The 14,406-nt window shown below is 43.6% G+C and overlaps 2 long non-coding RNA genes across 2 annotated transcripts; one reads left to right on the top strand and one right to left on the bottom strand.

Moving 5' to 3' along the window:
* The first annotated feature begins 6,944 nt into the window (after positions 1-6,944).
* LOC127295764 (uncharacterized) lies at positions 6,945-9,003 on the top strand. The gene is made up of 3 exons (XR_011754834.1): positions 6,945-7,379; positions 8,049-8,128; positions 8,234-9,003. It is a non-coding gene; the product is annotated as an uncharacterized lncRNA (long non-coding RNA).
* Positions 9,004-9,331: 328 nt separating this feature from the next.
* On the bottom strand, positions 9,332-11,362 carry LOC127295754 (uncharacterized). Its single transcript, XR_011754819.1, has 4 exons — positions 10,769-11,362; positions 10,305-10,457; positions 9,722-9,812; positions 9,332-9,640 (listed from the first exon to the last, which is right to left on the bottom strand). It is a non-coding gene; the product is annotated as an uncharacterized lncRNA (long non-coding RNA).
* Positions 11,363-14,406: the final 3,044 nt, after the last annotated feature.

Below are 14,406 nucleotides of genomic sequence, written 5' to 3'. Positions count from 1 at the left end.
GGCCCGGTCAGACCGGGCCACAGACCGGACCAGCCGGTCCAAACCGGTCGGTAGGCCGAACCCCGAGGACATCTGGTTGGCACCCGGTTGCCGCCCGGTTGACCGGTCGGCATGCCGGGCCAGCCGGTTGGGAGGCCGGCTGACCGGAGCTAGTCCGGCGCACGGTTGGCGCCCGGTTGCCGCCCGGTTGACCGGTCGGCACGCCGGGCAGGCCGGTTGGGAGGCCGGCTGACCGGGCGGCAGACCGGAACCGGCCGGCGCGTGGGCCGGTCCAACCGGGACCCTGACCGGGTGAGCAGGAAAACATGTTTATACAAAAACTGTGATAACTAATGCTCCCGAACTCCGATTGACATGAAACCAATTTTGTTGGAAAGATAACGACGAATAGAACCCCAACAAAAACGTTTTTGCTCAAGAGCTCAGGATTTTTCGATCTCTTTACTCAGCCCAGATTTCTGTCTGAAATTTGGCACATTTGCTCTCCGGTATGTGACTCCTCCGATTATCCAAGTAGAAGTTTGTTTGGTTGAGAATATCTAGAATATTTTGCTGCTGTAGGTAACATGTTTAGTGAGCTTGCATGCTTGTTCTAAGTTGTATAAACTAGTTTTGATGCATGATTAGTACTCTAGCAAGTTCCTATAGTAGTTCCCCTTGATTATATGTCACCAAATCAAATTTTATATTGTTTGTTGAAAAGTTTCAGAAAAGGAGGATGAAGAACTTCAACTTTGGAGAATTGTTCAAGAGAGGGATAACCAGCACCGGAAGGCCATCTAGGACCGCCACCCGACTTAGGCGATCCTACAATGAGGATATCATCGCGCCAAGCTTCGCGCCCGAGGAAGACAATGGGGCTCCTAATGCTTCGTCCTTCCCATGTTTTGATTTTCTGAGAAATGCAGGGATATTGGATGATTTCTTCACCCTTGTCAACAGGGCGGGCTTAGCCGCCTACGTGGGAGATGAAAGGGAGCAATACTACATGCTCACCAAAATCTTCGTCGAAAGCTTCAAGTTCCATAACAAGCAATATGGGCCGACAGTTGCATTCAAGATCTATGGTAATCCTATTACTATGGAATTGGAAGAATTTTGTGTTGCATTGGATATTGCCCCTGTAGGTACAGCAAGGAGGATTGATGACAACCCCCGGGACTTGTTGGAGCTCTATCGAGGGATCACCGATGATGATTGTCGCACCATTCAGCGTGGCAAGATAAGAAACATTCAACTCCCCGCCATTAAGTATTTTGCCTATTACATTGCTACTAGCATTCTTGGTAGGGAGAACATTAGCAATATTTCTAGCTACCATCTTGCTTTCTTGAACACTGCACTTACTGGACAGACACCATATTATCTTGGTTCTCTTATTGCTCGCCGCCTGTCTAACAGGGGACCTATTTTTGGAGGAACTATTGCATTGCGCATTTTAACACATTTAAGACTTCCTCTTGATTCTAATGATGTGCCATTAACCCCTAGGAGACTTGATATTGCTGCTATGAAAAGCCATCATTTTGTTACTGCTGATTCCACTTTAGATAATATGGTCTATAGAATGTTGTTTGCTGACGGGGATGAGAAGGAAATCCCTCTTCCCCAGCAAGATTTGTTCAGCATTGACAGGGAACCATGGTCGCGCACTAAGGAGGAGGTGGAGGGAAAGATAAAGATACAAGACTTCCACCAGCAGCATGACTCCGAGGACGCCGAGCCCTCCTACGACTACACCGTCACGTATCCGGGTGCTTCTTCTAGCACATACCCGGAATATGATCCATCTTCGTCGTACTACGGAGATGCTACTTCATGGCCTCGATGGGATTGAACTCCAATTAGGCCAAAAGCCTAAGCTTGGGGGGAGGTATACCGGCATCACTCATTCTTTGCATATTATGGTTGCTGGATACTTGTATATACTTGTTTAGTTTGTTTGAGTGGTTTTCTAATGAGAGGAAGATGATCTTTGGGGAAGTGCTGCCTGAAAACAGATTCTGGTCTGTTACCGAAAAAATTCCCAAAAATAGCCAGAACAGTATTTTGCGAAGCCAATTTTTGTGCATGTTCCCCAGGTTGTTATCTAACTTTCATTAGTTGAACACTTTTCGATTTGAGCAGTGGAAGAATTTCTTAAAAATCGAGTACTGTACTGCTGTCAAGTTTGACGAATTTCTGCTGCTTTGTGTTTATGTGACTCTTCTAGTTTGCCAATTCTTGTTTTTGCTTTGTTTCCTTCCCAAAACACAAAAAGACCAAAAATATTTCTGTTGTTTCTCTTCATAATTTGTTTGCTTTGGTTTCTTGCATTTGTTTCGCTTTATTTGCTATCGTTGGTTTGCTACAAGAAAACCCAAAAAGATTTTACTTTGTTTGCTTATTTCCTTTTGTTCTTGTTTCTAATTCGAAAACACCAAAAATATTTGTTGTTCTTCTTTGGTTTGTAAAGTTCATTTTGAGTTCAATGGTCTTCGGTGGCTGGAGCGTGGTTTTCATTTCATATTATCCAAGCTACACAAGTGAAAGGCAATAATGACGATCTACGACAATTGGATTGTGGTGAGAGGCTGGTATGAACTCTATTTGTTTTCATTTTTGTACATATACTCATCCATGTGAGCATGCTTAGTTGGTTCATGTGAGGTATATGTCATTTGAGAAAGTCTAGTAGTTCATGATCTCTCATGTTTAGCTCCAATTTATTAATATGAGTAGCATGTCATGGATGTTTGCTTGCATTGTTTTATTCATAAGTAGGTATGGCATTGTGGTATCCTCCTCTGAATAATTCATTTATATCGACTTGGCACATGCTCACGCATGCATATGACTGAACAAAAGTCAATTAAGCCTCTATGATTTACATTGCTTCAGATTTCTTGTATCACTTTTATGCCTCCGTTAATTTATTTTGCCGCAAGCATGATTATGACAGTTACTGCTCTCTTGATTTGTCGCTCCCCCAGTCTATTGCTAGCCTTCACTTGTACTGAGCGGGAACGCTGCTCGTGCTTCCAAACACCTGAAAACCAAGTTGTTCCAAAGTGTCCACCATAAATACCTATGCATGGCATTTCAAACCATTCCAAGTAAATTCTCATGCGCTACCTTTAAAACCTTCAAAATGCTTCTCAATTTGTGTTAATGTTTCATAGCTCATGAGGAAGTATGTGGTGTTTAACTTTCAACCTTGTCATTTACTCTTGACGGACTTTCATTATGGACTAGTGGCACATCCGCTTATCCAATAATTTTGCAAAAAGAGCTGGCAATGGGATTCCCAGTCCCGAATTAATTAACCTAAATAGACACTCCTCCATGGTATGTGATTGTTGGACGGCACCCGAAGGATTCGGTTAGCCATGGCTTGTGTAAGCAAAGGTTGGGGGAGTGTCATCATAATAAAACTAAAATAAAAAGGCACTCCTTCATGGTATGAGATTATTGGCAGGCACCCGAGGATTCGGTTAGTCATGGTTTGTGAAAGAAAGGTTGGAAGGAGTGCCGCATAAACATAAAAATAATTCATGGGAGCCGCTCTTGGAAGTCCGGTTGGCGAGGTAGTTGGTGTACCCATTACCATTCGTTGACAACAATAAACACCTCTCAAAATAATTTTACTCCTGTTTAAAAAATGAAAAGCTCTAGCGCATGTTAATCCCTGCTTCCCTCTGCGAAGGGTCAATCTTTTACTTTTATGTTGTGTCTCCATTCTTTCTTTGAGCACTATCTTAAGAGCACAACTGTCATTCTTAGTATAATATGCTTGTCCCAAAATATGATTGATTGCGGTATAACTTTGATGCTTTTATCTTTGATAATCACTATTTCTAGTCCTTCTATGAACTTCAGAGGTGCCTGAGCATTTATGTTTTGCTAATCAAATATGGGCAAGCGAGATACCAGTTTATCATACTCTCTTATGAACATTGCAATCCTGCTTATATACATGATTCATGATGCTTATTATTAATTGTTGGTACCTCTCCATGATTGACATAGTTGTTAGATGATCTTATTTGTATGCATCTCATTATGAACTGCTGAAGTGTTAGCCATAGCATGAGAATATATACATCATATGAACAAATGTGTTCGTGAAAGTTCTTTTATCGCTCAGTTGTTAACTGAATTGCTTGAGGACAAGCAATAAGCTAAGCTTGGGGGGAGTTGATACGTCCAAAACGTATCTACTTTCCCGAACACTTTTGCTGTTGTTTTGCCTCTAATTTGTGTATTTTGGATGCAACTAACACGGACTAACACTGTTTTCAGCAGAACTGTTCTGCTGTCTCGTTTTTGTGCAGAAATCCAACTTTCAGGAAAATCCTCGGAATTTATGCAGAAGGTCCTATTTTCCCAGAATATTGGCGGAGCCAGAAGGGCAAGCCAGGTGGAGGCCCGAGGGCCCCACACCATAGGCCGGCGCGGCCCAGGAGGGGCCCGCGCGGCCCTATGGTGTGGCGGCCTCGGTCAGCCTCCGACGCCCTCCTTCGGACTATTTATTGCCTTCGACCTAAAAACGCACGGGGAGAAGTCGAAGTTGCCAGAAAGCCTCCAGAACGCCGCCACATCGCGAAACTCCGTCTCGGGAGCCAGAAGTCTCCGTTCTGGCACTCCGCCGGGACGGGGAATTGGAGGAGATCATCGCCATCATCACCACCGACGCATCTCCATCAACCAGCCATGCTTCCCCCATCCATGTGTGAGTAATTCCCCCGCTGTAGGCCGAAGGGGATGGTAGGGATTGGATGAGATTGGTCATGTAATAGCATAAGATTGTTAGGGCATAGTGCCTAGTGTCCATAATTGGTACTTTGATGATATTGTTGCAACTTGTTATGCTTAATGCTTGTCACTAGGGCCCGAGTGCCATGATCTCAGATCTGAACATGTTATTATTTCATCATGATATTCATTGTTTATGGTCTTACCTGCAAGTTGTATACACATGTCGCTGTCCGGAACCGATGGCCCCGAAGTGACAGAAATCAGGACAACCGGAGGGGATGGTAGTGATGTGAGGATCACATGTGTTCACGGAGTGTTAATGCTTTACTCCGGTACTTTATTAAAAGGAGTACCTTAATATCCAGTAGATTTCCTTGAGGCTCGGCTGCCACTGGCTGGTAGGACAAAAGATGTTGTGCAAGTTTCTCATTCCGAGCACGTACGACTATAATTGGAACACATGCCTATTGATTACTTTGTACTTGGACACCGTTTTATTATTATCTGCAAATGCCCTGCTATGATTGTTACATGAGTTTCTCTCATCCATCCCCGTGCCTACAGTATTTTAATCCTGCTGTTTACTATAATCACTACTGCTGTCTGTGTTACTCTGCTGCTGTTATTTCACTACTGCTACTGCTATAAAACTGTTACTACTGATAAACTCTTGCGAGCAAGTTTGTTTCCAGGTGCAGCTGAATTGACAACTCCGCTGTTAAGGCTTCCAAGTATTCTTTGTCTCCCCTTGTGTCGAATCAATAAATTGGGTTATACTACCCGCGAAGACTGCTGCGATCCCCTATACTTGTGGGTCATCAATGTGCAGGCAAAAAAAAGTACGGAACGTAACACAAAAAACGGTCACGTACGTTGATACCTCAATTGATCCAAAATTGATTATACGTGTGCAATACGAAACTTCACGTTTATCTCCACGTTTAGCTGAACAACTCTTATACGTTATTTTGCACACAAAAAACGGTCGCGTTGATATCTCAACGGATCGAAAATTGATTATACGTGTGCAATACGAAACTTCACGTTTATCTCCACGTTTAGCTGAACAAATCTTATCTCTTCTAACAAAACTCCTATATATTTGGTCACACAAGCCATGATTCGGGCGGCTCGCTCAGATGATCAACCATCACGTACTAATATTTGCGGCTGGGTTGTGCACGGCAATAAATCAAACTGGCGGCGGCGGATGGCCGTGGCTTGCTTACACCGGTAAAAGCATGGAACGTCAGCGACAAAAGACATGATATGCAGCAGAAACCACAATAGTTGTTACGTGAATCAGGAGATGGCGGTGTCACCCGGCAACGGCCCCGTATGATCTTGCTCCGACGAAGCGACATAGGCTTGAGAGTCTACAGAGGTAAGATATAGGATCGAACCGCTCGAAAAAAAAATCAGATCGACGGACACCATGGACGGAAGACGCAGCAACGGGATAGGATTTGGCGACACTGGAGACACAACATGACGGCGGCAGTGGATCTGGCGACTTAATTATATCAGGCCGCTGCAGTTTGCATCTATTGGGCTACGATTATTTTTTGATTCAGGTACACTTTCATCAAAATAATCAGTGAAAGTGTGAAACTGATCGCCCGTTGCATGAAGTCGATTCAAGTAGCTTGAGTTCTCCTTGAGACAACACATGGGGGTGCGTTGGCCATCCAGACTCCAGAGGATCTGATGAAGGTAAAAGAGAGATTCGTTTTCTGTAGGTACAGAGCGAAATACGACGCCGGGCAATAACATTTGCACATCGATCATGGTGCCATAGGAGGTTAAGACAAAAAAAAATGTTGTGTACGATGTACCTCAACAGATTATGAAATATATTTACATCATTGATCGTCATTGCTTGATGATGTTTCTGACCTTGCAGATGAATTAGCTTCCTACAAAAATTATGTTATTATACAAGTTTTATAGTGATTGGCATTTTTAATAACCGTTCATCCACCCTGATCTAACGGTGATAAATAGACGGAACCAAACTAACGGAACCAGAAATGTAGGACCGGAACCAAAATCAGTGGGACCGTAATTTTTAATATATTTAACAAACATTATAAAAAACAAGCGTTCTTTCGAGTGGTCGAAACATCGGATAAGACTGCACGAATCTTAAAGCAGTAATTGACACAAATGCACAAATCTTAAAGGAACAAGCAAATTAAGCATATCTCTCCCGTCTCTCACCATTCATCGTCTCTGGCTCTCAGATCGGGGTGGTCTCTCACAGGCGATCCTCATGTTGCTGTCGGGGTGAGCGGTACTGCGGTAGGACGGCAGGGGCCAAGTAGGTATGAGCTAGTCGTGTTGGTGTTGTTTGTTGTTGCTGTGCACGATATGTTGTTCTCGGCTGCAGGCAAGCGCGGACGGGAACTGATGTGGCGGCGCGCGACCCAAGAGGGGATCCGCCCTAACGGTGGTGTGGCCAGCATGGGCGGCGACGGAGGGCACCTGGCTGGCGAGGGTAGGAGCGGCGGCGGCGGCGTTCGCTTCCAACCTTGATCTCGTTGGGTACGGGGTTGTTCGGCGACGGGGGACCTGGGTAGCTATTGGCCGCCGGAGCTAAGCGAGGAAAGAGAGGGCGGCGGCGGCGCAACTTCTCATCTCCGGTAAGGTTGCCCTCCTCCTCTAGCTCTTTCCTCTTGATTCCAATTTCCAAATTAGTCATTGCTTTGACAAGTTTTTTTCAGTGTGCACTTTGTCAATTTAGTTAGGCATTGAGGAGCTGCTCAAAAACATTTGCCATCCATTAGTTTGCATCAAGTGATGGCACCAGAAAGCTTGAAATCATGGTCTGTGAGATACTATTTCTCAAAATGCAAACAAACGGAATAATTCACCACTCGCCATTGGCATGCTAATGATTTTACAGGATGTTTGCTAAGCTCCTTTTTCTGCCGGCCACTGAAACTGCGGCTGCATATAACATACCGAAAACTGAATAGCTCCTTTGGTTGTACCGAACAGTTCGCCGCTCACTCTGTTTATTTCCCCCATGTCCGGAGTTTGTCTTGCCGTCACAAATCATATGAATCTCTGAATTTGTACTGCACACTAATGATCTAAGTACTGCAGTTTCCATGTAGCAAGATCATACAGATCGCTAAGCTTGCACTTTTAATAAGGCGGATGTACCTTTTGGTAGCTTCATACTACTCCAGAATAGTTTTTTAGATTTCACAGAGGCACTGATTTGTCGTGAGTCTAGTTACTTTGGAATTGTAGACATCGATATATGCCTGCTAGTTCTCAACTTCCCATCTCAACTTTTTTAATAGGCATAGGCCATTGGGCATGCGCCACTCTGATTTTTGTTGCTGCATCCATTGCCACATTTGTCATGGGCCAAGCAGTACAGGCAAGTATGGTTCTTTGAATTGTTTCTGGCAACTTATATACCGTACCTTGCATTGTAAACGCTTATTTTTATATAATCTTAATACCTTTCTATGCGTTTGTCCAGGATACGTTCGAACCATATGATGTTTCGTGGAACGGTATTGTTGGCACTTTGGGCTACCTGGATGTTGGCCAGAAGGGTTTGGATGAAGATAGGTTGTCACCGTGAACGAATACGCATGTGAACAAAATGTTTGCTTTGTGACATTTGCTCTTGTATTATTCATGTTTTCTGGTGATTTGGAAGTGCTGGTTTGGCAGCTATTTGCTGGGCCATTTGGAAACTTAGAAATAGAGCCTGCTTTGAAAAAAAAAAATCAGCTCTCCTTATGACATAATCAGTTATGCTGCTGTGTTTATGAACTATTGGTCAGGTCTACATGGTGATCAAGATGCCTCTAAGCTCCGAGCTAGTGCCGATGGTCTTCTACGCCTTGCTGCTGCGGCTGGAGCTGGAAACTCTCCCTCTAGAAGTACTGGACGTGTTGATCAACTTCGCTTGGAAGACAAGAAACCTGATGGCACACATGATGACACCACCTCCTGATGTCGTGTTAAAGATCGGCTTCGCCTGTTCTAGTTTCTGCTTTATGATGCTTCGTTCTTTTGTGTTGCCCTATATCCTCTTGCTGTTGGCAAGGGTTTTGCTATGCTCAAAACTTATTCTGGTTATGTAATAGCTTTTCTGAACGTTAGCATTAGGCGGCGATCTCTCCCCATCCCTTTGCTTTTCCTTTAAGACATAACTGTGATGTATTTTCGTTATCTCCCCTGGTAATGAAAATTCGATCCCCTGGTGGATCGTTTGGAAAAAAAAAGACGGGATTTGAACAAGAGCAAGCATAACACAGCTAGCTACTACTCTGGCTAGATTGCATACTCATCAAGACTCACTGTCCCAAATTTTGCACCTTACAAGGAAGCTTTTGAGGATATGCTATTTCTCTGATCTTTCTAATCCTCTTACATGGCTTGGTCCAGAATGCTACTATCTAAAAGAAGCTCCTGTAACATGGCATTTCCACGATGTTGGGAACTGATATTCGTTCTGACGACCTGAAAGTTCAGTTATCACATAGTATTATAAGTCCCGTTCATTTGGCTTGTTCTCAAAACTGGATGATCTGTTCGTGTTTTAGTTGCTGAAACCAAATGTCACAAATAGGAGAACAACACTGCAAATGCCAAGTTATATTCACACACTGTACATTAATTTCATTTGTACAACATCAAGACCCACCTTATATAGGGGAAGGAAAAAAATTAAGAAAAAAATGAAGAAAGCAATAAGCATCACTATCCGCAGCTACTTGAGTTGAGATCGTGAGTGTCATCTTGCTTAATGAAACAACATCTAGTGAGTGGATCCACCTTGTACCAGATGACGAGCCGCCAAGTTGTAGGAATCAACCCCATGTGCCATAGCAGCGTAATGCTGCGGGCTGACATGACCAGCGAATCCAAACTGGCTCTGCAGAAATAGCAACAAGCAGGTCAAACTATGAAACTACTAGCATGAACAGTACGGTTTCAGGTGGGAGCTGAGCCAAACCTGATGATGGGGTATCCGAGCACCGGCCGTCACGACCGCCAGCTGCTGCTGGAATCTGGAAGACGAGTCCCTGGTTCCCACCATCGCTGGCCTGTATAAGAGGAAAATCTTCATTGCAACATATCTAAAGTAGAATACATGCATAGTCATAAGCATATTTGTCTAAGATGTAGGATCCAACAATTGAAATCTGTGTGAGCAAGAACACGCTCCAGCAAATTTATTGTTTTTATGACGCACCAAAAACTCTGAGTATTAAAGTTCAAAAAAAACTCGGGGAGTATTAAAAATGTGAGACATAATAGCTCGATGATCACACTTGAAATGCTAACCCATATGTAAGACATAATAGCTCGGTGATCACATAATAGCGCCGAGTATTAAAAATCTGAGACACAATAGCTCGACGATCAAATTTATTTGTTTGTAGGTACTTGCCATTGCTAATGTGACAAAATGATTGTAGTCCGGTTCTCTCCTGCATATCTATTACTCCTCCAATTATCAAACTAGGATGAATTACAGTTGATACTATCTGATGCATCATGGTTTTCCTTTTGACACGGAAGAGAATAGAAGGTACCATATCAGGTCACAAATCATGATCTGCAATTTTGGAAGATTACATTTGCCATACATCTGAACTGCAGATCCGCTGTATGTCTGGTCTTCACAGCTGACCGATTTCATGCGAGTGAAGATATATTTACTGCCCAAGGCCATTGTAGTGTGCATACTGCAAATAACATATTTTCGCTGATATGCAGGTTAATGATATATCTGAAACTGAATGCGATATTTCAGAGCAGTATGATTTGGGAACACCATAAGCTAGCAGGTGCATACAGTGATACAGATGCATTTGTGATTTGCGATGTAGAAATACAGCTCTATTCTACTTCTTTTGACAGAGGTACACCTTGATTAGGCACTAGGAGATAGAAAATCGAAACACTGAATTTGACTCATCCATGTTGCAAACATGAGACTGACGGACGTACAAAAACACTGAATTTGATTCTAACAAAGTTCACACACTAGTCTGACCTTCAGTGTTGAGGCGACGGTGTCCAATCCCGCAGGCGAGCATGGCGGTGGCTGCCCACTCCGATCCCACTGTTGAGGCTGGAGGTCTGATCCCGCCGTTGAGGAGAGCGGGGGCGTTACACCAGACTGGGCCACGGAGGAGAAAATTCGGGTTGGGATCTTGCAGATGAAGAACCATCTCGAGTCGATTGAAGGGGGCGAGGTGGAACAGGAGGCAGAGACGCGTCCGCCGTGACCTCGGGCGGCGCTCGTCAGGTAGGGGTAGGGGTAGGGGCTGGATGCTCCCGGCGATCCCAGCGGCACTCCGGCCGATCCCCCAGCGACGGAGGGGACAGGTCAGTGATTCTGCCGGCGATCCCCGTGATGGAGGGGAGGGGGCTGCGACAGAGAGGACGGGGCCGTGACTCTCCACTCGATCCCTGCGATGGAGGGAGGGGACGGTAGCTGCGACGGAGAGGACGGGACTGTGACCTCCAGCGATCCCCGCGACGTGGGGAGGGGCGGCGGCGCCGGCGTCGACCGCTGGTGTAAAGAAGGCCTGGACGAGTCGTGTACATAGGAGTCTATTCTGATTTGGTTGATGAGCTTTTGTTTTTTCTTTGATTCTGTTTTGATAAGTTAATTTCTAAAACGTCCATTTAGAACTGTTGTAGCATTATAGAAGTTACATAAAATTTATCATCGATTTAATCAACGGTCACGAAAAAATAGATTAGACGGAACCTAAATTTAATTAGACGGAACCAAAGTTCCGTGCCAATCACCGTAAAAGAGCTCATGTTATTAACGGATTCTTATGTTGAAGTGTACGAAATTGGAAAGTTGATTCAACACGGACACAATTAAGAGGAGTCGGACCTAGGAACTACAGTGGGATAGAATGTCGTTTTTGAAGTCATATTACATACGTACATTTGAAATCAAGGCTGGGGTTTTCTTATTTTCTAGAAAAAGCTATACATATGCAGGTTGAATATAGATAGGAAATAAAAATTGACGATCCTAGAAAATGTTTGATAAGATGTGCACAAAACCTACAACTGAAAAATAATACCTTCAGGGGATGAGGAGCGCATTAAAGAAGAAGAATATTGTTAGAAATAAACGTATTTGTCAACTGATTAATAAACTAATATACCTGCTTTCTAAATTTCTTCATGGGTATGGTCGTGTTTGGCTGTTACAATTTTAGCTAAAGTCTATTTCAATAACATCTAATCAGTGAAAATTAAATCAGTTTGAGATCAATAAGCTTGGACACAACATATTCACTAATATAACCTCTATTTAAAAATACGTGATTTATAATTCTCTAAATTCACGAGTATCTACATACTAAATCGCGTTTAGATACATGCTAAAAAAAAACTACATACTAAATCTAGCCGCGCAAATGCGCGGGCTATTCAGCTAGTTCTTATTAATTGCAGTGGGAGCAAATTCAACAAAGTAGCTTTCATCAAATATAGGAGGCATATTGTAATCATAATTAAATTTATCCTCCATAGTAGGCGGCACCAAAAGACCACTATCATTATAATCATCATAAATAGGAGGCAAAGTATCATCAAAGAAAATTTTCTCCTCAATGCTTGGGGGACTAAAAATATCATGCTCATCAAAACCAGCTTCCCCAAACTTAGAATTGTCCATATCATTAGCAACAATGGTGTTCAAAGCGTTCATACTAATATTATTGCTACTAGCATGCAAATAAGGTTCCATAGGTTTTTTAATTTTCGCATCAAACAATCCATGTCTTAACTCAGGAAATAGCTTAAAAAGCTCATAGTTGCTTTCCATTATGCCTAACTAGTGAAAAATAAAAACAAGAAACAAAAAGATGCAATTGCAGGATCTAAAGGAAATAGCTTCGAGCACTCACAATGGCGCCAGAAAATAACTTAGTTACCTGGGACCGGAGTGTGAATGTCTTTTACCTTTCCTCCCCGGCAACGGCGCCAGAAAATAGCTTGATGTCTACTCACGCTTCTTTTCTTGTAGACAGTGTTGGGCCTCCAAGAGCAGAGGTTTGTAGAACAGCAGCAAGTTTTCCCTTAAGTGGATCACCCAAGGTTTATCGAACTCAGGGAGGAAGAGGTCAAAGATATCCCTCTCAAGCAACCTTGCAATCACGATACAAAAAGTCTCTTGTGTCCCCAACATACCTAATACACTTGTCAGATGTATAGGTGCACTAGTTCGGCGAAGAGATAGTGAAATACAAGTAATATGGATATATATGAGTGGTAATAGCAATCTGAATAAAATATGGCAGCAAGCAAACATGCAACAGAACAGTAAAATAACGGAGATTCGATGTGTGGAAACAAGGCCTAGGGATCCTACTTTCACTAGTGGACACTCTCAACATTGATCACATAACTGAAACTACTCTACACTCTCTTGTTGGATGATGAACATCATTAATTGTGTTGGGCTACAAGAGCACCTCAATGCCGGAGTTAACAAGCTCCACAACATTCAATGTTCATATTTAAATAACCTTAGAGTGCATGATAGACCAACGCAATTATACCGAGTACTAACATAGCATGCACACTGTCACCGACAAGCTATGAAAGGGGGAATAGATCACATCAATACCATCATAGTAATAGTTAACTTCATAATCTACAAGAGATCACAATCGTAAACTACTCCAAGTACTACATGATGCACACACTGTCACCATTACATCATGGAGGAGGAATAGAATACTTTAATAACATCACTAGAGTAGCACATAGATGATATTCAACTAGATCACAAAGAGAGAGAGATGAACCACATAGCTACGGTGGAGCCCTCAGCCCCGGGGGAGAATTACTCCCTCCTCATTGTGGGAGCAGCGATGGCGGTGAAGATGGCGGTGGAGATGACTCCGGGGGCAATTCCCCGTCCCGGCAGGGTGCCGGAACAGAGACTTCTGTACCCCGAATTGGAGTTTCGCGATGGCAGTGGCTCTGAAAGATTTTCTGGAGTTTCGTCCATCCGTGTCGATGTTTTAGGTCAGGGAGCTTTAAATAGGCGAAGAGGCGGAGTCGGAGGGGCCACGGGGCCTCCTCACACTAGGGGGGCGCACCCCCCTGGGCCGCGCCGCCCACACGTGTGGGGCCCCCAGGGCTCCCCTCTGGTGTCTCTCCGGTGTTCTGGAAGCTTTGTGGAATTATAAGATGCTGGGCGTTGATTTCGTCCGATTCCGAGAATATTTCCTTTGTAGGATTTCTGAAACCAAAAACAGCAGAAAACAGCAACTGGCACTTCGACATCTCGTCAATAGGTTAGTTCCGGAAAACGCATAAAATCATCATAAAGTGTGAACAAAATATGTAGGTATTGTCATAAAACAAGCATGGAACATCAGAAATTATAGATACGTTGGAGACGTATCAGCTTCCAGTGTCCCTTCTCCTTGCAGTAATAGCACTCAGCATCAGGCTTAGGGCCAGTCTTAGGTTTCACAGGAGGCGTGGCAGCTTTCTTGCCACCCTTCTTGAATTTGCCTTTGGACTTGCCATGTTTCTTGAATCTGGTGGTCTTGTTGACCATCAACACTTGGTGCTCTTTCTTGATCTCAATCTTAGCAGATTTCAGCATGGCGAAGATTTCAGGTAACTCTTTGTTCATGTTCTGCA

This window comes from Lolium perenne, chromosome 1, assembly GCF_019359855.2.
Source record: "Lolium perenne isolate Kyuss_39 chromosome 1, Kyuss_2.0, whole genome shotgun sequence".
Lineage (NCBI taxonomy): Eukaryota > Viridiplantae > Streptophyta > Magnoliopsida > Poales > Poaceae > Lolium > Lolium perenne.
The sequence above is the reverse complement of the archived record's forward strand: the minus strand, read 5'-3'. Positions and strand labels throughout refer to the sequence as shown.